The sequence below is a fragment of the Hemiscyllium ocellatum genome, chromosome 23 (genome assembly GCF_020745735.1).
Source record: "Hemiscyllium ocellatum isolate sHemOce1 chromosome 23, sHemOce1.pat.X.cur, whole genome shotgun sequence".
Taxonomy (NCBI): Eukaryota; Metazoa; Chordata; class Chondrichthyes; order Orectolobiformes; family Hemiscylliidae; genus Hemiscyllium; species Hemiscyllium ocellatum.
In genome coordinates, this window is record NC_083423.1 from 54,800,902 (window position 1) to 54,822,952 (window position 22,051).

Genomic DNA, 22,051 nt, shown 5'->3' on the forward strand with positions numbered 1-22,051 from the left:
TACTGGGGACCATTAGTGTCTAACACAGGGTTGTGTGTAATATGTGACTGACTATGGCCCAGCCCCCACCATGAGCAACATAATCAGACTGGCACCTATACATGCCCCTGACTCCATCCCCCTGGACTGGTGACCCATTCCCTGGAATGGAGGCATGAACCTCCTGACTAGGAACACCCATGAACACCTGATCGTGGCCAAACCCATGGACTATATTAGAGGCTGCCCTTTGACCCCCCCTGACTGATATGAAGATCCATGTTGGTGAGGTATGTTCCCTCAGACTGAGACATGACTGCCTACTTGCTGCCCATGCAGTGTGTTTGTAGCATTCCATTCTGTGCTATGGTGCTGGTGTCACAATGATGAAGCAGAATACATCGGGATAGAAATTTGGGTGGTGTAGTGGATACCAAAGAAGGTTACCTCAGAGTACTACAGGATCTAGATCAGATGGGCTGATGAGCTAAGGAGTGTCAGATAGAGTTCCATTTAGATCAATGTGAGGTACTGCATTTTAGAAAGGCAAGTCAGGGCAGGACTTATACACTTAATGGTAAAGTCCTGGGGAGTGTTGCTGAACAGAGACCTTGAAGTGCAGGTTCATAGCTCTTTGAAAGTGGAGTTTCAGGTAGATAGGATAATGAAGAAGGCGTTTAGTATGCTTTCCTTTATTGGTCACAGCATTGAGTACAGGACATTGGTTGGGGCACTTTTGGAATGTTGTGTGCAATTCTGGTCTCCCTCCTATTGGAAGAATATTGTAAAATTTGTAAGGGTTCGGAAAAGATTCACAAGGATTTTGCCAGGGTTGGAGAATTTGAGCTGTAGGGAGAGGCTGAATAGGCTGGGGTTGTTTTTCCCAGAGCATTGGAAGCTAAAGGGTGGCCTTATAGAGGTGTATAAAATCATGAGGGGCATGGATAGGCTAAATAGGCAAGGTCTTTTTCCTGGGTTGGGGGGATGTCCACAACTAAAGGACATAAATTTAGGGTGAGAGGGGCAAGATATAAAAGCATCCTAAGTGGTAACGTTTTCACACAGAGGATGTGTGAAGTATGGAATGAGATGCCAGAGGAAGTGGTGGAGGCTGGTACAATTGCACCATTTAAGAGGCATCTGGATGGGTATGTGAATAGGAAGGGTTTGGAGGGATATGGGTCAACTGCTGGCAGGTGGGACTAGATTGGGTTGGGATATCTGGTCAACATGGATGGGTTGGACCGAAGGGTCTGCTTCCAGGCTGTACATCTCTGTGACTCTATGACCCTACACACACCCTCAGTAAAGCTTTTGATGAGGTCTTGCATGGGAGACTGGCTACTCTCTCTCATTCCTGATGAAGGGCTTGTGCTCAAAACGTCGAATTCTCTATTCCTGAGATGCTGCCTGGCCTGCTGTGCTTTGACCAGCAACACATTTTCAGCTGGGAGACAGATCAAAAAGGTAAGAACCCAAGGGACCCAGGGAAATTTGACAAATTGGATCCAAAATGGATTTAGTGGCAGGAATCAGAGGATGATGGTCAAGGGGTATTTTTGTGACTGGAACCTTATGTGCGTTGATGAACCATGGATGGGTTGAACCTGGGCACCTCACTGTTTGTTGAGTACATTAATGATCTAGATATTAATGTAGGGGGAATGATCAGTAAATTCATAGATGAATTGGTGGTATGATAAATAGGAAGGAGGAAAGTGTTGGACTACAGGACAACACAGGCAGGCTGGTCAGATGTGCGGAACAGTGACAAATGGAGTTTAATCTTGAAAAGTGCAAGGTGATGCGTTTTGGAGGGACTAACAAGGCATATGGGAAGACCCCAGGAAGTACAGAGGTGTGCCTGTCCATAGATCCTGGAAGGTAAGAGGATGGGTGGGTAGGGTGGGTAGGAAGCCAGATAGGATTCTTGCCTTTATTAGTCAAGGGACTGAACGCAAGACCAAGGAGGTTATGATGGAGCATACAAAGACAGAAATTGCTGAAGAAACTCAGCAGGTTTGTCAGTCCGTGGAGAGAAAGCAGAGTTAATGTTTCAAGTCCAGTGTCCCTTCTTGAGAACTCAGAGGTTATGATGAAGCAGTATATAACATTAGTTAGGCCATAGCTGGAGAGTACTGTGTGCAGTTCGGGTCACCGCACTATAGGAGGGATGTGATTGCATTGGAGGGGGTGCAGAGGGGATTCACCAGGAGGTTGCCTGGGCTGGAGAGTGAATCAGCTCTGAACAAAGATTAGATAAGCTGAGGTTGTTTTCGTTAGAGCAGAGAAGGACCTGATTGAGGCGTACAAAGTTCTGAGGGGCATAATTAAGAAGAAACCTGTTCCTTAGTAGGGAGATCAGCAATGAAGACAATGATTTAAGATAAAGAGCAGAAGTGAATGAAGGACCAAAGGGTGGGGGTATTTGGAACTCACTGCCCTAAAAGCTGGTAAAGAGCAGGAAACATCACAACATTTAAGAATTATTTCGGTGGCCACTTGCAACATCTATACAAGGCCAAAGGCCAAGTGCTGGAAAGTAGGATGAAAATATGTAATGACCAGCACAGACACTATGGGCCGAATGGCCTCTTTTCTTTAGCAAAACTCAGTGTCTCTATGACTAATGCAGGAGTGTTGTTTTTCAGGATAACGACCACTCCCTTAGAGGAAGAATAATCAGAAAAATCTTTCGCACTATGTGGATCCTGTCATGATCTCAGTTCCAGCCCTAATCTCCTGAAGCCTGATCACTGTTGTGATACAGGAAACAACAAGCTGGCACAAACAGCAATCAAGTGGCTCTGATGAGAATTCCAATGTAGGTGATTAAACAGAAACGTTAACTCTGAATTCCCTCCACAGGCACTGCCAGACCTGCGGAGCGGTCCCAGTCTTTCTTTTTTGTTTTTATTTCAGACTTCCAGCATCTGCAGCGTTTTGCTTTTAGATAAGGCTGGGACAGTGAGTCGGGACTAACTCTTTGTACATGGGTGAATGCCCCTCCCTCCTGATGTTTTTCAAATGATTATTTTAGAATTGGAGGGACTATTCATGAGGTCACTCTGTGCTCTTTTTTTAATCTCATTGAGATGTTAATCTCCCAAATCCACTTGTTTAAGGGGAATAAGATAGAAGGCAAATTAGACCATAGATGTGGAACATCAACATTCCTCAATCAACATCTTCATTCGTTTTAAAAGGTTGTCATTTAATTAGGAGCCCTATGAGAATGAGTCACAATAACAGGAAGAAATTTAAAACAACTCACTAGTGCTCCTTACACAGCATCTTCTAAATTCACAATCTCTCTCATCTAAAAGGACATGGGAACACCACCCTCTCCAAGTTCCCCTCCAAGCCACCTACCATCCTGATTTGGAAATATATCACCGTTTCTTCACCGTCACTGGATCAAAATTCAGGAATTCCCTTCCTAAGGGCATTGTGGGTCTACCCACAGCACATGGACTGTAGTGGTTCAGGAAGGCAGCTCACCCCCACCTTCTCAAGGGCAACTAGGGACGGGCAATAAATACTGCCTGGCCAGCGACATCCATGTGACATGAATGAATAAAAATAGATGAGCTCAGCAAAAATGTGGTGATAATTTCACCAGACTATTAATCCATGAGCCTAACCTATATTCTGGGAAACTGGTTTCAAATCCCACTGCAATGGATGAAATTCAGTTAATAAATTCGGAATGTAAAACTAGCCATTGGCAGTGGTGACCATGACACTATCATCCATTGTCCAAACAAAATTCATCTGGTTCACTGAGAAGGAAATCTGACATCCTCACCTGGGTCTGGCCTACATGTGACTCCAGACCCACAGTAATGTGATTGACTCTTAAAAACACTCTGAGATGGCCTGGCAAGTCAAGGAAAATTCAGGAATGGCAGCAAACACTGCTCTTGAGAGCAATGCCCACATCTCATTAAAGATTAAAGAAGAAAATGGAGGGGTTATGAGCATCAGAAGAGGATGAGGAATTGACCCCATTTGTCCATCTTTGCTTCATATCCTTTGGCATCCTTACATCATAATAATCAGTGGACTTAGGGCAGAGCATTTTAAGTTCAATGTCAGCCCCTATTGTGCTGACACAGAGTCATAGAAATGTGCAGCACGGAAATAGACCCTTCGGTCCAACCCGTCCATGCCGACCAGATATCCAAACCTAATCTAGTCCCATTTGCCAGCACTTAGCCCATATCCCTCCAAACCCTTCCAATTCATATACCCATCCAGATGCCTTTTAAATGTTGCAATTGTACCAGCCTCCACACTTCCTCTGGCAGCTCATTCCATACACGCACCACCCTAGTTCGTGTTTTCAAAACGTGCCCCCTGTCCCTTTTAATTCATTGCCATAGAGAGCTGTGGAGGCCAGGTCACTGAGTATATTTAAGACTGAGATAGATAGGTTTTTGAGTATCAAGGGGATCAAATATTGCAGGGAGAAGGCGGGAGAATGGGATTGAGAAACTGATCAGCCCTGATTGACTCAAAGGGCTGAATGGCTTAATTTCTGCTCCTGTATCTTATAGTCTAATGGTCTTTTGCCCGGTACCAATTTCCACCCCCACACTAGAGGATTGAAAACATTTTTATTTGTGAGTTACTCACGAACAGTGTTGTGTTGTGCTTAATATTTTGTTTTGCACCTGGGCACGTAACTGATAGATTACAACTCAATATGAAAAATGTCAACGTGCAATGTTCACAGTGACCCTTGGAACCTGGAGTGAAGCCGAGTATCAATGATTTAAGAGGCACAAGTATGAAATTGGATACTTTTTAGCTGTACCTGCATTGCTTAGAATTGAATGACCTAAATGAAGAAGCGATTTTACTTGCAGACAGCATTTTCAGACTTATATGCACAGCACAAAGCAGGCTGGTGCCTGTGTAAAGAGGGGGCAGATTATAAAGGGAAAAGGTTAAAGTGAAGCTGCAAGTCTGTAATGGACGTAAGTAACATGACCAGAAAACAGTATAAATGAGGTAAAAATTGTGATTAAAAAAGTTTTGAAGTAAAAATTTGTATTAAAATGATCTTCATTGTTTGTGGTAGCCATTAGTAAAAATTGTGAAAAAAAGTTGGTGGTAAAAATTGTTAGAAGAGATTTGTGGTAATAATTTATGGTAAAACACGTGGTTAAAACTTTTGAGGTAAAAGCTTGTGTTAAACATTATCTTAAAGGTTTGTGGTAACTATTAGTGTAAAAATTGTAAGAAAAATGTTTGTGGCAAAAATAGTTTGTGGTAATAATTTGTGGCAACAAATACGGTTAAAAAATGTTGAGGTAACTTGCTGGTTGGCAGTCGGTATAAATATGAAGAAGGAATGGCATAATTGTAGTAAAGGTTTGCAGAATAAAAAGATATGAACATAGTCTATAACAAAGAGAAAATCATACTGGTCTATCCAGTTTTCTTTTGGCAAGGAAATTTTTAAAAACATAATTGAGGTTAGTTTCACATAGTGAACCTTTTGGGTCCAATGTAAATAATGCGATTCTTACTTTAACCTGGGGCCTCCAAGCAGCAGCCTTGTTGCTATTAAGCTACTGGGCATAGAAGCAGAGTAAGAGCAAGGGTTTACCTGGAGAGGGTGTCAGCTCCTCTCCACAACCTTTTTATGGTAGCTGCTGCCACTTCGGAGCAGGTAAGCACGTTGAGCTGCATTTGCCAAACCTCCCTCTGTTAGTCCCTCCCTGTCTCAGACCTGACTCCACCCTCCAAACTCTCTCAGAGGAAGCTGAAAAGAATCGGAGCCGGAGTCAGGAGCAAACAGGCAACATCTCGGTCCCTTCACAGAACAGGACAGGACAGCAGCTGCTGAAACGTGTGGACTAACCGGCTGAACCTTGCCATCACAAGGTGCATTTTTATTTTTTTTTAAAAATAACCACATTTTTTTGTGTTCAGACAGGTTAGGGAGGCGTTGGGGTGATGTGATTATTGTTGTCAGCTGGGGGTTCATTTGAAAAGCAGTCATATACTGTCAGGTTGGCAGGAGACCTGAGCTAATGCCAACTGAACAGCAGCGGCGGCCAATGTGGGTCAGATTTCATTATTCAGGTGGTGTTATTAGCTCGGTCCAGAGATTAGCACCAAGGCTTAAGCAAAATGCACAGGCATTGTTGAAGCAGTCAGTTCTAGCTGTCCTGGCCCTTCTTAGTTTATAAGATGATCAGGGGAATAGATAGAGTAGACAGAGACTTTTTCCCCGAGTACAACAGAATACTACAAGGGGACATAAATTTAAGGTGAAGGGTGGAAGGTATAGGGGGGATGTCAGGGATAAGTACTTTACCCAGAGAATGGTGGGGCATGGATTGCACTGCCTGTGGGAGTGGCAGAGTCAGAATCATTGGTGACCTTTGAGCGGCAATTGGATTGGTACATGGATAGGTGCTTAAGCTAGGCCAAATATTCGGCACAACATCGTGGGCCGAAGGGCCTGTTCTGTGCTGTATTGTTCTATGTTCTATGTTCTAAGCCCACAATCCAGACATTTGACTAAAAACCCATTTTGAGGCTTGAAAGATGCCATCACCCCTCAGTCTGAGAGTAGGGGATCAGGGCAACATGTTTAATCTTCAGGGATTCCTCCCTTTACAACTGCCTGTTTTGGAGCAGGAATCAGGCAGTTGGTTTGAGCACATTTGCTCCTTCCTTGAAGAAAAGGATGAGAATTTAAAGGTGTCTCACAGCTTATGACAGTCGACGAGTGTTCCATGGCAGCCATATTGGTGTCTAGAGCTGGTGACCCTGGAATCTGATCTCACTACCCCTCTTGGGGAGGGGGGGGGGGGTGGGGGCATTGACCCACAATTTGGGAAAGCCCTGATCTGAGCTGACACTTGGGGCAGTACAGAGGGAGCACTGTACTGTCTGAAGAGCCGAGGGCTCCTCTACCATCCCTTAGTACCACTTTAAAAAAGAACATGGCAGTTCTACTGACATATCCTGCCCGTCTCTTAACCAACATGCCCCAGTGCCGCTCATGAGAGCTTGCTGTGTGCAAATTGCCTGGTGTATTTCTCCTATAAAGCAGTGGTCACACTTCAAGAGTACCTTGGCAGTATAACATTTTGGAACAGGCCAATGTAGTGAAAGGTTCTATGTAAATGCAAGGTTTTAATTTCTCTGAGTAGCAGGGAAGGGTTGCTTAAGGGATCATTTCTTTCAGTGAAAAAAGATGCTTTCCACATAAAGAATTTATAAATTAGTATCTACAAAAGGTTCTGGACAGTTTTGTACATTCTTTACAGAGAGGAAAAACGATCAACAATATGGGATTTGACATTCCTCGGAACTGTTGCAAAAACAAAAGCATTTTTTACTCATGCAGAAAGCTATTTACATTCGTTTTGAGACAATAATGTGTCTGAAAGCTTAAAGAACTCTCGTAATGCTTTGGCAGAAAGAGCTCAGACAGTGGTCTTTCCCCACTGCGCCTTGGCAGCATCTGCCCCAAGCTTCAGTGCATCCCTCAGCACGTAGTCTAGAGCTTGGAATGTGCCAATCTCCAACACTCGGTCAGGGTCAACTCCTTGTTCTGGAAGACCAACAAGTTTCAGGCAGACCAAAGAGCGTCTTTCGCTGAGTTGATGGTCCTCCAGGCGCAGTCGCTATTTGTCTCGGGGGAGCAGACCATATAGCACAAACTCCTGCGTCACGGAGCTGCTCGGATCGAACCTCGACAAATACCGCTGCATTTCTCTCCAGACTTTCTTTGCAAAGGCACATTGCAGAAGGCGATGTGAGACAGTCTCTTTGCCAGCACAACCGCTTTGAGGGCAGCGTGCGGCAGTGCGCAGAGACTGGATGAGCGTGAAGGATCTGATTGGCAGTGGCCTGCTCACCCCCAGCCAAGCTGAAGGGATCGTTCCCAATAACTATCTGTACATTTGATCAATTAGTTTCTTACACTGTCTGACTGAAGGCAATGCCCTGATACAATCTGGTTAGAGCAAATGTAAAAGTATCGATTGCTGTTGGAACTGTGCATTGAAGCTCCCTTCACAAATGTCTTTTGTCCCAGAAACATTGCACTGTACAAGCCAGAGGGTTTCGTATTCCAAACAAAAAGTACAGAAAAGGAACTTGGTATTAATTTGACTGCTATTTTAGGGATAGTTTTTATCAGAAACCTGTCTGACCAGTGTAAAGATTTTTCAGGTAGTTCCAAAGAACTTTTATTTGTCATACTGCATGTGGTTATATTTCTGTATGCAACAGTTGTCATACCTGTATTTATAAAGGAAATACTCTAGCAGTGATGAATCATTATGCAGAGTACGTCTAGATGGTGGGCTGGATTTTACAGTCCCCTGGCTAGCATGTTTGAAAGCGGGTGGAGGGATGTTTAAGGTGTAGCGCATGGCCTGTCCACCTTCCACTGAGCAATGGACAATTAAGTGCCCAATTCTGTTTCCACTTCTACCTCACCCACCAAAGATGGCACACAGGCAGCATGTCAACTTTTACAAGTGAGGGTTGGTGTCGGGCTGAGGGAACAGGGACATTGTTGGCGTACCATCCTAAGTTAATAATCTCTTTTTGGCCCACTCTCCCATTCTTTATAACCAAGCCCCTTGCTCCCTTCATTGGCATCTGCCAACTAGACCCTGCCAATGCAACTGAACCTACCTTGACCATCTGGCTCATACACTACGCCGTACAACATTGGGGGCTGCTGGGACTTTAAGGCTGCTGGCCAATCAGATTGAATAGTTCTTGACTAGTTGGTCAAACAGCCTTTTCCCCTACCCCATCTATGGCATTTTCTCCTCACAGAGCTTGACTGTCAGCTCTCCGAGGTGGGACACCCCTTCAAAATGGGAGCAGATGTCTGGATTATAGACGATGAACACGGCTCTCAGACTGATACAACTATGTGCTTTTTGGTGAGCAGACATTTCAGTTAGGGCTTGAGGAATACAGTACTTTAGGAATTCCGGCTAATCTGTGGCTTCCACAGTCACACCAGCTGTCAACAAGCTTACCAGCGACATCCTTGCCTGCACTTCCTGTCTGATTTACTGTTGGAGAATCTAAACTCAAGGAATTGGGATTACCAATCCTCCCGGAGTCCTGGTTGACCGCTGAAGAGAAAAGGCAACTGTCAGCCGGTAAATCCTTTCAGTAAGAGTGCTGGGTCTCCTGGTCAGCCTTTTTTTTAAAATTGTAAAAATATATTTTATTCCCTTATAGACATACACAGTTACTGAAGCACTTCTGTACAGTCTTGGCAACAAACATTGGAATTTGGCATTCCCTGCAGTTCCAAAAAAAACCCAAGGCATTTCTTACTTAGGAAGGACAATGCTTATAAACATTGAGGCACCGAGAGGGTCTGATAACAGAATGGACCCTCACTGAACTTTGGCAGAAAGACCTTAGATGGTGGTCTTTCCCCATTCCGTGTTGGCAGCAGCTGCCTCCCCCAAGGTTTAGTGGGTCGCTCAGCAGCACGTAGTCCTGGACCTTGGAATGTGCCAGTCTCCAACACTCGGTCATGGTCAACTCTTTACACTGGAAAACCAGCAAGTTTCAGGTAGACCAAAGAGCATCTTTCGCTGAGTTGATGGTCCTCCTGCCGCAGTTGATGTTTGTCTCGGTGTATGTCCTGGGGTTCAGATAAGATCATAAGACATAAGAGTGGAAGTAAGGCCATTCAGCCCATCGAGTCCACTCCGCCATTCAATCATGGCTGACGGGCATTTCAACTCCACTTACCAGCGTTCTCCCCGTAGCCCTTAATTCCTCGTGACATCAAGAACTTATCAATCTCTGCCTTGAAGACATTTAGCGTCCCAGCCACTACTGTACTCTGCGGCAATGAATTCCACAGGCCCACTACTCTCTGGCTGAAGAAGTGTCTCCGCATTTCTGTTCTGAATTGACCCCCTCTAATTCTAAGGCTGTGTCCATGGGTCCTAGTCTCCTCGCCTAACGGAAACAATTTCCTAGCGTCCACCCTTTCCAAGCCATGTATTATCTTGTAAGTTTCTATTAAGTCTCCCCTTAATCTTCTAAACTCCAATGAATACAATCCCAGGATCCTCAGCCGTTCCTCGTATGTTAGACCAACCATTCCAGGGATCATCCGTGTGAATCTCCGCTGGACACGCTCCAGTGCCAGTATGTCCTTCCTGAGGTGTGGGGACCAAAACTGTACACAGTACTCCAAATGGGGCCTAACCAGAGCTTTATAAAGTCTCAGTAGCACAACGGTGCTTTTATATTCCAACCCTCTTGAGATAAGTGACAACATTGCATTCGCTTTCTTAATCACGGACTCAACCTGCATGTTTACCTTTAGAGAATCCTCGACTAGCACTCCCAGATCCCTTTGTACTTTGGCTTTACAAATTTTCTCACCATTTAGAAAGTAGTCTATGCTTTTATTCTTTTTTCCAAAGTGCAAGACCTCGCATTTGCTCACGTTGAATTCCATCAGCCATTTCCTGGATCACTCTCCCAAACTGTCTAGATCCTTCTGCAGCCTCCCCACTTCCTCAGTACTACCTGCCTGTCCACCTAACTTCGTATCATTGGTAAACTTCGCTAGAATGCCCCCAGTCCCTTCATCCAGATCATTAATATATAATGTGAACAGCTGCAGCCCCAACACTGAACCCTGCGAGACACCGCTTGTCACCGGCTGCCATTCCGAAAAAGAACCTTTTATCCCAACTCTCTGCCTTCTGTCAGACAGCCAATCCTCAATCCATACCAGTAGCTCACCTCGAACACCATGGGCCCTCACCTTGCTCAGCAGCCTCCCGTGTGGCACCTTATCAAAGGCCTTTTGAAAGTCTAGGTAGACCACATCCACTGGGTTTCCCTGGTCTAACCTACTTGTCACCTCTTCAAAGGATTCCAACAGGCTTATCAGACTCGACCTCCCCTTACTAAATCCATGTTGACTTGTTCTAATCAGACTCTGCTCTTCCAAGAATTTAGAAATCTCATCCTTAATGATGGATTCTAGAATTTTAGCATCAACCGAGGTTAGGCTAATTGACCTATAATTTTCCATCTTTTGTCTTGTTCCTTTCTTGAACAGCCATCTTCCAATCATCCGGGACCTTCCCTGACTCCAGTGACTTTTGAAAGATCTCAATCAAAGCCTCCGCTATTTCCTCAGCCACCTCTCTCAGAACTCTAGGGTGTATCCCATTGGGGCCAGGAGATTTATCAATTATAAGACCTTTTAGCTTTTCTAGCACTTTCTCTTTTGTAATGGCAACCATACTCAACTCAGCCCCCTGACTCCCTTTAATTGTTGGGATATTACTCATGTCTTCCACTGTGAAGACTGACGCAAAGTACTTGTTAAGTTCTCCTGCTATTTCCTTATCTCCCATCACTAGGCTTCCAGCATCAGTTTGAAGTGGCCCAATGTCTACTTTTGCCTGTCGTTTGTTTCTTATGTATTGAAAGAAACTTTTACTATCATTTCTAATATTACTGGCTAGCCTACCTTCATATTTGATCCTCTCCTTCCTTATTTCTCTCTTTGTTATCCTCTGTTTGTTTTTGTATCCTTCCCAATCTTCTGATTTCCCAGTGCTCTTGGCCACTTTCTAGGATTTCTCTTTTTCTTTAATACATTTCCTGACTTCCTTTGTCAGCCATGGCTGTCTAATCCCTCCCCAGATAATCTTTCTTTTCTTGGGGATGAACCTCTGTACTGTGTCCTCAATTATACCCACAAACTCCTGCCATTTTTGCTCTACTGTCTTCCCCACTAGGCTCTGCTTCCAGTCTATTTTTGTCAATTCCTCTCTCATACCCTAATAATTACCTTTATTTAACTGTAACACCATTACATCCGATTTTGCCTTCTCTCTTTCAAACTGCAGACTGAGTTCTACCATATTATGATTGCTGCTTCCTAAGGGTTCCCTTACTTTAAGATCTTTTATAAAGTCTGGTTCATTACAAAGCACTAGGTCCAGAATAGCCTGCTCCCTTGTGGGCTCCATGACAAGCTGTTCCTAAAAGCCATCCTGTAAGCATTCCATGAATTCCCTTTCTTTGGATCCACTGGCAACATTATTTACCCAGTCTACCTGCATATTGAAGTCTCCCATGATCATCGTGACCTTGCCTTTCTGACATGCCTTCTCCATTTCCCGGTACATGTTGCGTCCCTGGTCCTGACCACTGTTAGGAGGTCTGTATAAAACTCCAATTATGGTTTTTTTGCCTTTATGGTTCCTCAATTCCACCCACACAGACTCCACATCATCCGACGCTATGTCATTCAGTGCCATAGATTTAATTTTGTTCTTAACTAACAAGGTAACCCCACCCCCTCTGCCCACCTCCCCGTCTTTTCGATAAGTTGAAAACCCTTGGAGGTTTAACTGCCAGTCCTGACCCCCCTGTAACCACGTCTCTATGATGCCTACCACATCATAATCATTCACGATGATCTGTGCCATCAGTTCATCTGCGCTGTTATGAATACAACGAGCATTCAGGTAAAGTGCCTTAATGCTAATAGAGCACAGAGAGTCCTGGCCAGCATCCATCCAGGACAAAAATGACCAACCATCTCTGGACTTTGACCGATAAGTGTGAACCAATCTAATGGAAGCCCTTGGTCACCAATGCCCTCTTCAAACATGAGTACCTGGAGAGAGAGAGAGAGAGAGAGAGAGATGATACAGGCATTGCCAGTGGCGCTGCCTGTTCTACCCATCCCCCATCCCCAGTTCTGCCAGAAATTGTTTAAACCAGTTGGTATGAATACAGTAGCATCTGAATGGAACTCCTGCCTTCAGACGTTTCTGAGGTGGACACGTGCAATCTAAATTAGAACAAAGAACTGCAGATGCTGGAAATCTGAAACAGAAACAGAAAGTGCTGGAGAAACCTAGCAGGTTTGGCGTCATCTGTGGAGAGTGAAACAGAGTTAACGTTGTGAGTCCAGTGATCCTTCCTCAGAACCCTGCCGAAATGCCCCGATGAAGGGCTTATGTCCGAAATGTCGATTCTCCTGCTCCTTAGGTGCTGCCTGATCTGCTGCGCTTTTCCAGCACCACACCTCTTGACTTTAATTTCCAGCATCTGCAGTCCTCACTTTCTCCTTGTGAGTTCAGTCAGGCTGGTCAGTTTGCACTGCATCATTGAACGGGGGTGGGGCAGGGGGGGGGGGGGTGGGAATGGCTTTGCTTCTGTGGAAATTGTTTGTTCACATCAGGATGTTAACAGAGAACCAGCAAATAATTATGGTTTATACAGTTGGAAGCTTAACTTTAGCACTGATCTGACAAGGATTTAGCATTGCAGTCTTACCCTACAGATAAATTAGAATAGCAACAGTTTGTGAACATCTGTTAAAATATAACAATGACGGAGCTATAGGAAAGATGTTGTTAAACTTAACAGGGTTCAGAAAGGATTTACTGTAGAAGAATGTTGCCAGGGTTGGAATGTTTGAGCTACAGGAAGAGGCTGAACAGGCTGGAGCTATTTTCCCTGGAGCAACGGAGGCTGAGGGGTTGACCTTATAGAAGTTTGTAAAATCATGAAGGACATGGATAGGACAAATAGACAAGGTCTTTTCCCTGGGGCCATGGAGTCCAGAACTAGAGGGCATAGGTTTAGGGTGAGAGGGGAAAGATTTAAAAAGGACCTCAGGGGCAACTTTTCACACAGTGGGTGGTACGTGTATGGAATGAGCTGCCAGAGGAAGTGCTGGAGGCTAGTACAATTGCAACATGTAAAAGGCATCTGGATGGGTATATGAATAGGAAGGGTTTGGAGGGATATGGGCCAGGTGCTGGCAAATAGGACTAGATTAATGTAGGATATCTGGTTGGCACGGACGAGTTGTACCAGGGGTCTGTTTCCCAGCTGTATATCTCTATGACTATATACATGTTAATTTGTTCAATTTTGATTTGTACTTGGACCATTTATTGTCAAAAACAATGTGTGATGGATTAAAAGCCAGACACTGACAAGGGTCCCATCAGTTATCCATAGCTGACTTGTGGAAGTATTGGATCCGTGGTGGAAAGGTTGTCACATCAGTTGTGTTGTTCATGTGAATACTGACAAGCACCTTGGGTTAATTCTGTTTTAACGTGCTAATATATAGTAAGTGTGAGTGAATCAGGAACTGTTATTCACTCCAATGGAAGTCAATATTGAGAAAGGTGTAAAATGAGCTGCTGATTACTATCAATCACTTTGCAATTTTGCACACCATTAGAATAAGACTCTTCTGCAGGAAGAAAGTGAGGACTGCAGATGCTGGAGATCAGAGTCAAAGAGTGTGGTGCTGGAAAAGCACAATCGGTCAGGCAGCATCTGAGGAGCAGGAGAGTCAACATTTTGAGCATATCAAGAGCTTATTAGGCTTCCTGATGAAGACCTTATGCTCGAAACATTGATTCTCCTGCTCTTCAGATGCTGCCCAACTGGCTGTACTTTTCCAGCACCACACTTTTCAACTAAGCCACTTCTCCAACCTGGTTTAGATGTGTCCGACGATGAGTCAGTTGTTTACACTCTTGTCTCCAAGTCACACAATCCTGGTTTGAGTCTCATTTCAGGGCTTCAGCACTAAAATCAATGCTGACACTCCACGTGTACTTGTCACATATAGTGAGATACAGTGAAAAGTGTTGTTTTGCATGCTATACAGGCAGATCGTCCCATACAAAGTGCATCAGGGTAGCAGAACAGAGTGCAGAATGTAGTGTTACAGCCCAGCGAAGGTGGAGAGAGAGAGAGATCAGAATTAACATTTGAGAGGTCTATTCAAAAGTCTGATAATAGCGGGGAAGAAGCTCTTCTTGAATCTCTCTGTACGTTTTTTCCAAACTTTTATATTTTCTGCCCCACAGGAGAAGTTGGAAGAGAGTATAACCCAGGGTTGCAGAGGTATTTGATCATGTTGGTTGCTGAGCCAGTGGGAAGTATAGAGGGTGTCAATGGATGGAAGGGTGGTTTGTCTGATGGACTCAGCTGTGTTCAGGATTCTCTGTAATTTCTTTCAATCTTAAGAAGAGCAATTGCCATACCAAGCTGTGATTCATCCAGTTAGGATGCTTTCTACGGTGTCTCGATGAACGTTGGTGAGGGTCCCTTGTGGACGTGCTGAATTTCCTTAGTCCGAAGTCTGAACTGACTGCTTGGGTGGATGCCATAAAAATCTACAGTACAATCAAAGGTCCTTTGGCCCATTATATCCCCGCTGGTCAAAAACAACCACCTAACTATTTTAATCCCATTCTCCTAGCTCCTGGCCAATAGCCTTTTGTATGCCTTGACATCAGAAGTGCACATCTAAATACTTGAATGTTTTGATGGTTTCTGCCTCTACCACCTATACTGACAGTGAGTCCCAGATTCCCACCAGCCATTGGGTGAGCAAGCCTTTCCTCACATCTCCTCTAAACCTCCTGTCCCTTTCCTTAAATCTATGTCTCCTGGTCATTGATCCCTCCAACAAGGGAGAGTTTTCTTCCCATCTCAAGCTATCTATCTCAACCATGTCCCCTTTGGGGCGGCTCAGTGGTTAGCACTGCTGCCTCACAGCACCAGGGTCCCAGGTTCGATTCCAGTCTCAGACAACTGTCGGTGTGGAGTTTGCACATTCTCCCCGTGTCTGCATGGGTTTTGTCTGAGTGCTCCAGTTTCCTCCCACAATCCACAGGTGTGCAGGTCAGGTGAATTGGCCATGTTAAATTGCCCATAGTGTTAGGTCTATTAGTCTGGGTGGGTTAGTCTTCAGAGGATCGGTGTGGACTTGTTGGGCCAAAGGGCCTGTTTCCACACTGTAGGGAATCTAATATAATCTCAATCTCCTCTTCCAAAACCCCAGTCTGTCCAATCTCTCTTCAGAACTGAAAACCCTCCAGTTCAGGCAACATCCTGGCAAATCTGCTCTGCATCCTCTCCAGGGCTATCACATCCGTGGGCGGCACGGTGGCACAGTGGTTAGCACTGCTGCCTTACTGCGCCAGAGTCCCGGGTTCAATTCTCCGCCTCAGGCAACTGTCTATGTGGAGTTTGCACATCTAGTCCCTGTCAAATACACCATGACATTATCTGGTTCCAGGGGAGAAGGAGGTATAACAATATATGTAAGCTGGTAGAATGGGTAAGTTTTAGGGGTGAAAAGGTGAAATGCCTTGTTGACTTCTCTCTGGGCAGAGTGAATCCCTATTCTCCTCTCGAGTCAGCATACAGCTTCAGCAAGTAATCAGGAAGGCAAATGGAATGGTGGTCGTTAGGCAAGGAGAATGGAGCATCAAATTCTTGCTCCCTTGGTACAGAGCATTAGTGAGACCTCCCCTGAAGTACTGTATCCAGGTTGGATCACCTTGCTTTGGGAGAGACTTATATACATCAGAAGCCACTGAGGGAAGCTTCACTTGGCTGACTCCTGGGATGAGGAAAGGTTGGGCCGTGACTCATGGAGTTCAGAAGAATGAGAGGTGATCTTACTGAAACACAGGACGCTGAAAGGATAGATACCGAGAGGATGCTTCCTGTTGTGGCAATGTCTAGGACTGGAAGGCCCAGTTTCAAAATAAGGAGGAAAGCCATACAAGGAGGAAACAGAAACTGCTGGAAAAGCTCGGCAGCATCTATGAAGAGAAACCAGAGTCAACATTTCAGGTCCCGTGACCCTTCCTTGGAAACTTTTTGTTTCTGATTTACAGCATCCACAGTTCTTTTCAGTTTTCACCCAAGGAGGAATTTTGTCTCTTGGACGATCGTCTGTCTTTGGAATTCTCTTGCCCGGAGAGCAGTGGAGGCTGGATTATTGACTATGTTGAAGGGGAGGGGGGGGTTAGGCAGATTATTGATCGACAAGTGAGTGAAAGTTTATGGGGCGGGGGATGGGCAGGCAGGAAAATGGAACAAAGGTCACGATGAGATCCATCATGATCTCATTGAATAATGCAGCAGGCATAAGGGGCTGAATGCTCTCTACCCACTCCTTTTTATTATTGTTCTTATCAAGGCCAGCTGTATAGGTCCTTATATTGTTGGAAATAAAATTTAGATTGGGGGGAGTAATGTAATTGTTAATCAATGAAGAGGTTTTTATCTCATGTAGTTTTGACCAAGAGCTACATGCTGAATGATATCACAACCACCTGACGAAAGAGCAGAGCTCTGAAAGCTAGTGCTTCCAATTAAACCTGGTGGACTATAACCTGGTGTCGTGTGATTTTTAACTTTGTCCATCCCAGTCCAACACCAGCATTTCCAAATCATGAATGGTATCTCTGTTTGACTTGTGCAGGCCGATCTCACCGAAAGCAGACTGCTGTTCAGCCAGGAGAACAGTTTTGCGTTTCACATTGTACCTGCGGGTGAGAATGCTGAGGCATAGTTTAACAACTGCAGGTTTCACACTCTGTGTGCAGGGAGAGGAGTGGCACATTTAATGCTTTAATCATGTAAGCAGAATAGAGAAAGTGTATTGTTTCACACAGTTAATTTACCCATTTCATTTAAACACCCTGCAAACACTGTTGGAGTTTGCATTGCAATCTGACAGTGTGCACACTCAGTTGATTTGTTGAGGATGCATTATTAACATGCTGGCATTCAGCACATTTCAACAGCCAGGTTTAGAGTGGGGGGCTTCTGCTGGAATCATTGATCTGGTTATTTCACTAGATAATAGAATCATAAAGCATGGACACAGACTCTTTGGTCCAACCAATCCATGCCATCCATAATCCCACATTAAACTAGTCCTACCTGCCTGCGATTGGCCCATATTCTCCAAACATTTCTTATTCATGTACTTACCTAAATGTCTTTTAAACTTGGTAACTACCTGCATCCACCACTTCCTCTGGAAGTTCATTCCACACACGAATCACTCTGTGTGTTTAATCTAAATGTCTGGCAGTGTAAACTCGACCTGAGGCAAGGTTTACTTTAAAGATGCATGCTGCAAATGTGTTGCTGGTCAAAGCACAGCAGGTTAGGCAGCATCTCAGGAATAGAGAATTCGACGTTTCGAGCATAAGCCCTTCCTGATGAAGGGCTTATGCTCGAAACGTCGAATTCTCTATTCCTGAGATGCTGCCTAACCTGCTGTGCTTTGACCAGCAACACATTTGCAGCTGTGATCTCCAGCATCTGCAGACCTCATTTTTTATTTAAAGATGCATGGCTGAGAGTCAATGTGAGATGTTTTTGACAATCAACTTGTCATTCAGGAGTGTGCTGAAATTTGAGAACCGAAGTTGTGAAATTCTGGTACATTTCCACAACGTGGCTGGAATTAATCACCTCAGATACAGGTTAAGAGGAGATTCAGTTGTGGAGCTCACAATCCAGCCAGGTCTAGTACATAAGGTGGAACCTCCCTGGCATTGGCACCTGAGCTGCTAACTAGACCCTAAGGGGTTAAGTCTGTCTGCTAATAAGACATATATATCGTCATAGGAAGTGATGCAATGTGACGATCTTGCTCCCTCTCCCTTGCAGCCTTGTGGCAAGAAGAAGTCATGATGGAATGTTTCTTAAATAACAAATGTCTCAAGTTGGTACAGAGATGATGTGAGCCTGTATGTGACAGCGGACAAAGGTGTCTTGTAGTTATTTGGATGCTCTGAGGAACACTTATTGGGCAGACACATGACTTCTGCCCCTCACTAGTGGTTTTATTGCTGGCCTGTTAATCCAGAGACCCAGGTACGAATGGAAACTGCTAACCTTGCCTGGTCTTACCTACATGTGACCCGGGAACCTCAGCAGTGTGGTTGACTCTTAACTTTCCTCTGGGCAGTTAGGGATGGACAATCAATGCTGCCTAGCCAGTGATGCCCTCACCCCACTTGACAGGACGCGCCCTCAGATAGTTTTCTGACTGTCTGCCAGGTTTGGAGTCCTGGCAGTGCCGGGAGAGGTGGTCACTGCTGGCATTCTAAACAGTGCCAAATTCGAAATGCCAGGATGAGGTGGATTTCAGAAGTCTTGCACAGGAACTGCAAGAGGGAGTGCAGGGGCTGGGGAATGTCCTTGGGAGGCTGGGTGAATGGGATGGAATTGGGTTCAAGAGAGCATGGAGTAGCTGAAATGAAGTGTCTGATAGGTTGGGGGCCCTCCATCAGAAAAGGAGCACGTAAGGGAGATTTGCTGTGCCCAATTTTCCAACCAGAGGGTTTGTGTGGGGTCAACGTGACAGGTATTAAACCTTCCCCCCAAGTAAGACAGAAAATAGGAGCAGGAATAGGCCATTCAGCCCTTTGAGTCTGTTCCACCATTCAATCTGATCACAGCTAATCACACAACTCAGTCCCCTCATCCTACTTTCTCCCCATACCTGTTGATCCCTTTAGCCCCAAGAGCTATCTCCAATGTCGTCATTCTGGCCTCAAACTGCCTCTGGCCAGGAAGTGGTGCTTATGCAGCCATTAATTAATTGGGGCCCTCAGTTAGGGTGAAGGCAAAATGGCTGCCAGGGATCTTGCCCACTTCACATACAGTTTCCGGCAAACCAGCGGCTGGCAGGTCCTTGGCCACCTGGGGATTTTTACAGGCCTCACCTTTTGGGATTTGCAGACAGCGCAGAGTGTTTACGGAGGCTCCCTGTCCGTCTGCCAGTTCTATTGGTCCCCTCCCCTTCACCTCCAATCCTGACCTCAGCTGCATGGAGGTATGTGAGGTGTGCCCTGCTCCCTCTGCTGCTTGGATGTCGAGGACCATTGGGTGACATGACCATATAGCATGGACACTGGCCAGGTATCGGGCACATATCCGAGCCCCGGGAACTTTCATCGGGAGATTGACAGTGAATTGCCCCGACATCACTGAAGGATTGGCAGTCCTAGTGACACTGAGGACAGTAGTAACTTTGACCATCTATGGCCACTGATGTAATCTCTGAGCTGTGAGGAGTAACAACAGCTGAAGAGGTGGGCTTTGCAAGAAAGGCAGGAGAGAGAGAGATGGAGTTGTACAGCACAGAAGCAGACCCTTCAGTCCAACTCATCCATACTTACCAGAGCTAAACTAATCCAGTCCCACTTTCCAATATTGTGCCCATATCTCTCTAAGTTGAGAGTATAGTGCTGGAAAAACACAGCAGGTCAGGCAGCATCCAAGGAGCAGGAGAATCAACATTTTGGGCATAAGCCGTTCATCAAGAATGAGGCTTGTGGGCCGAGGGGGCTGAGAGATAAATGGGAGGGGGGTGGAACTGGCAAGAAGATAGCTGAGAGTGCAATAGCTGGATGGAGGTGGGGGAGAAGGTGATAGGTTGGGGAAGATGGTGGTGTGGATAGATGGGAAAGACAATGGGCAGGTCAAGAGGGCAGTGCTGAGTTGGAAGCTTGGGACTGGGATAAGGTGGGGGAAGGGAACTGAGGAAACTGGTGAAATTCACATTGATCCCGTGTGGTTGCAGGGTCCCAACGCGGAAGATGAGGCATTCTTCCTCCAGGTGTCAGGTGGTTAGGTTTTGGAGATGACTATTTCGGACACCTCCCTCCCCTTCCTGGACTCTCCATCTCCATTTCCGGTGACTGACTAACCACAGACATCTACTACAAACCCACTCATTCCCACAGCTGCCTGGACTATACCTCCTCCCATCCTGCATCCTGTAAAAAAGCTATCCATTATTCCCAATTCCTCCATCTCCACTGCATCTATTCCCAGGATGACCAGTTCCACCTTAGAAAATCCCAGGTGGCCTCCTTTTTCAAAGACCACAATTGCCTTTCCATGTGTCTCTCGAACTTTTTGAAATACCCATCCAGATGCCTTTTAAATGTTGTAATTGTACCAGCCTCCACCAGTTCCTCTGGCAGCTCATTCCAAACACGTACCACCCTCTGGGGGAAAAAAAATGGAAAAATAACCTGATGGGGTTTTTTTCATGAATCTAAATGAAGTCATCAAGGTCCCTTTTCTTCCCCACAAAGACTAATGGATGGAACATAAGGAGCCTGCAAGGTTTGACCTGAGGTTATCATAAATAGCTTGTTCATTTATGTGTGAGAACCCAGCCAGTGGAAGCAATAGCAGTTCTGTCTCTCGTTGTGATTGAGGGTGTGGGTTACACAATGGGGAAGTGGTTTTGCAGGTTTCTCTTCATTACCCAAGTGTCTGGAATTCCTATACTTGCTAACAAATAAAATATTGCCAGGTGAATAATGGCTCCAACCTTGACTGAATTACATGTGTCATTTGGGTGTGTTTTTCAATTTTAAAAATATACTTTATTCATAAGAAATGTCTTTGGACATATTCATATTCACCAACGCTGTTCAGTTCTGTACCGTAACATATCAAGGAAACAATCAAACACTGGCTATCCAAAAGAATGAAAGACGTCTCTTAGATATACGAGATTATATTTACACTTCTTGATGCACTAGGAAGGGTTCGAGAACTGAACCTCCTCCATTTACCTCCAGCAGAAAGATCTCAGACAGTCGTCTTTCCCAACCGCACCTTGGCAGCATCTGCGTCAATCTTTAGTGCGTCCCTCAGTATCTAATCCTGGATCTTGGAATGTGCCAGTCTGCAGCACTAGGTTAAGGTGAAGTCCTTGCTCTGGAAGACCAACGTGTTTTGGGACGACATTTTAAAAGTTATAATTCCAGATTTTTCTATAAAAGAGGGCCAGTACAACTAGAGAGAGAGAGAGTGAAAGAGAGAGAGAGCGAAAGAAAGAGAGAGAGAGAGAACTCACAGAATGTCACACGCACGAATGTGAAGGCTATTTTAAAAATGAGGAGAAAGGTGGCACGGTGGCTCAGTGTGGTTAGCACTGCTGCCTCACAGCGCCAGGGACCCGGGTTCAATTCCAGCTTTGGGCAACTGCCTGTGTGGAGTTTGCACATTCTCCCCGTGTCTGTGTGGGGTTTCCTCCCACAATCCAAAGATATGCAGGTTATATGAATTGGCTATGCTACATTGCCCATCGCGTTCAGGGATCTGTAGGTTAGGTGCATTAGTCAGGGGTGAATGTAAAGTAATGGGGAATGGGTTTGGGTGGGATATTCCTTGGAAGGTCAGTCTGGACTTATTGGGCCGTAGG

At 45.2% G+C, this 22,051-nt stretch overlaps 1 protein-coding gene across 5 annotated transcripts in view; it reads left to right on the top strand.

Annotated features, from left to right (window-relative positions):
* Positions 1-4,873: 4,873 nt before the first annotated feature.
* The window catches only part of plekhg7 (pleckstrin homology domain containing, family G (with RhoGef domain) member 7), a 98,354-nt gene continuing 81,176 nt past the window's right edge, over positions 4,874-22,051 (top strand). For 2 of the 5 annotated variants that reach the window (XM_060843265.1, XM_060843268.1), the window contains exon 1: positions 5,762-5,874. The gene's annotated coding sequence lies outside the window, so the exon portion shown is untranslated. Of the gene's footprint in view, positions 4,962-5,761; positions 5,875-21,531; positions 21,551-22,051 lie in introns of those variants that run through there. The other 3 variants (XM_060843267.1, XM_060843266.1, XM_060843269.1) reach the window with 3 other exon arrangements.